Below are 2,500 nucleotides of genomic sequence, written 5' to 3'. Positions count from 1 at the left end.
ACGGGTCATTTTCGTGTTGCCACATTGCATGCGAACGGCATGAAACTTCCAGAGGCATTTGCAGCAGGAATGCATGTGCAGTCAAAAAAGTGAATATTTTTCACGGATAGACCCCGTGAAACGCTAGAAATTGGCGGCGATGTCTCTCTTGTGGCTCACGGGGCTGTTAGGGTGGCACAGAAATCCCTCGGAATGGGAAAACGGGTCATTTTCGTGTCGCCACATTGCATGCGAACCGCATGAAACTTCCAGAGGCATTTGCAGCAGAAATGCATGTGCAGTCAAAAAATTGAATATTTTTCACGGATAGACCCCGTGAAACGCTAGAAATTGGCGGGGATGTGTCTCTTGTGGCTCACGGGGCTGTTAGGGTGGCACAGAAATCCCTCGGAATGGGAAAAAACGGGTCATTTTCGTGTCGCCACATTGCATGCGAACCGCATGAAACTTCCAGAGGCATTTGCAGCAGGAATGCATGTGCACTCAAAAAATGTGATATTTTTCACGGAGAGACCCCGTGAAACGCTAGAAGTGGGCGGGGATGTCTCTCTTGTGGCTCACGGGGCTGTTAGGGTGGCACAGAAATCCCTCGGAATGGGAAAACGGGTCATTTTCGTGTCGCCACATTGCATACGAACCGCATGAAACTTCCAGAGGCATTTGCAGCAGGAATGCATGTGCACTCAAAAAAGTGAATATTTCTCACGGATAGACCCCGTGATACGCTAGAAATTGGCGGGGATGTCTCTCTTGTGGCTCACGGGGCTGTTAGGGTGGCACAGAAATCCCTCGGAATGGGAAAACGGGTCATTTTCGTGTCGCCACATTGCATGCGAACCGCATGCAACTTCCAGAGGCATTTGCAGCAGAAATGCATGTGCAGTCAAAAAAAAATTGATATTTTTCACGGATAGACCCCGTGAAACGCTAGAAATTGGCGGGGATGTGTCTCTTGTGGCTCACGGGGCTGTTCGGGTCGCACAGAAATCCCTGGGAATGGGAAAACGGGTCATTTTCGTGTTGCCACATTGCGTACGAACCGCATGAAACTTCCAGAGGCATTTGCAGCAGGAATGCATGTGCACTCAAAAACTTCTATATGTTTCACGGATAGACCCCGTGAAACGCTAGAAATTGGCGGGGATGTGTCTCTTGTGGCTCACGGGGCTGTTAGGGTGGCACAGAACTCCCTCGGAATGGGAAAAGGGGTCATTTTCGTGTTGCCACATTGCATAGGAACGCCATGAAACTTCCAGAGGCATTTGCAGCAGAAAGGCACGTGCACTCAAAAATTTTAATATTTTTCACGCATAGACCCCGTCAAACGCTAGAAGTTGGCGGGGATGTCTCTCTTGTGGCTCACGGGGCTGTTAGGGTCGCACAGAAATGCCTCGGAATGGGAAAACGGGTCATTTTTGTGTGGCCACATTGCATAGGAACGGCATGAAACTTCCAGAGGCATTTGCAGCAGGAATGCATGTGCACTCAAAAACGTCTATATTTTTCACGGATAGACCCCGTGAAACGCTATAAATTGGCGGGGATGTCTCTCTTGTGGCTCACGGGCGCTGTTAGTTAGGGTCGCACAGAAATCCCTCGGAATGGGAAAAGGGGTCATTTTCGTGTTGCCACATTGCGTACGAACGGCATGAAACTTCCAGAGGCATCTGCAGCAGAAATGCATGTGCACTCAAAAACGTCTATATTTTTCACGGATAGACCCCGTGAAACGCTAGAAATTGGCGGGGATGTGTCTCTTGTGGCTCACGGGGCTGTTAGGGTCGCACAGAAATCCCTCGGAATGGGAAAACGGGTCATTTTCGTGTTGCCACAATTGGCATACGAACGGCATGAAACTTCCAGAGGCATTTGCAGCAGAAATGCATGTGCACTCAAAAACGTGAATATTTTTTCACGGATAGACCCCGTCAAACGCTCGAATTTGGCGGGGATGTTTCTCTTGTGGGTCACGGGGCTGTTCGGCTCGCACAGAACTCCCTTGGTCCACCTGATTCGTGCATACAGGCAGCAACTAAAACTCTGTAAACCTGCTGTGAGGACATCTAAACAGTGGACCAGTGAGGCTGTGGAAGATTTGCGGGCGTGCTTAGACTGTACTGACTGGGATATGTTCACGACTGCTACCAATAGTCTGGATGAACTCACAGAGGCTGTGTACATCAGCTTCTGTGAGGACTGCTGTATCCCAACACGTACCAGGGTGAACTTTAACAACAACAAGCCCTGGTTCTCAGCAAAGCTCAAAAGGTTGAGGTTGGAGAAGGAGGAAGCGTTTAGGAGTGGGGATAGAGACAGATTCAAGGAGTCGAAGAACAGGTTTAGCAAAGCGGTGAGAGAGGCTAAACGACTGTACTCAGAGACACTAAAACACCAGTTCTCTACTAACGACGCTGCTTCTGTCTGCCAAAGGGCTCAGGCACATCACCAACTACAAACCCAGAGCGCCCCACACCACTAACGACTCCCGCCTAGCCAACGA

This window comes from Petromyzon marinus, unplaced genomic scaffold (assembly GCF_048934315.1).
Source record: "Petromyzon marinus isolate PM22_M1 ecotype Great Lakes invasive population unplaced genomic scaffold, UKy_Petmar_22M1.pri1.0 PM_G_Scaffold_18, whole genome shotgun sequence".
NCBI lineage: Eukaryota > Metazoa > Chordata > Hyperoartia > Petromyzontiformes > Petromyzontidae > Petromyzon > Petromyzon marinus.
The sequence above is the reverse complement of the archived record's forward strand: the minus strand, read 5'-3'. Positions refer to the sequence as shown.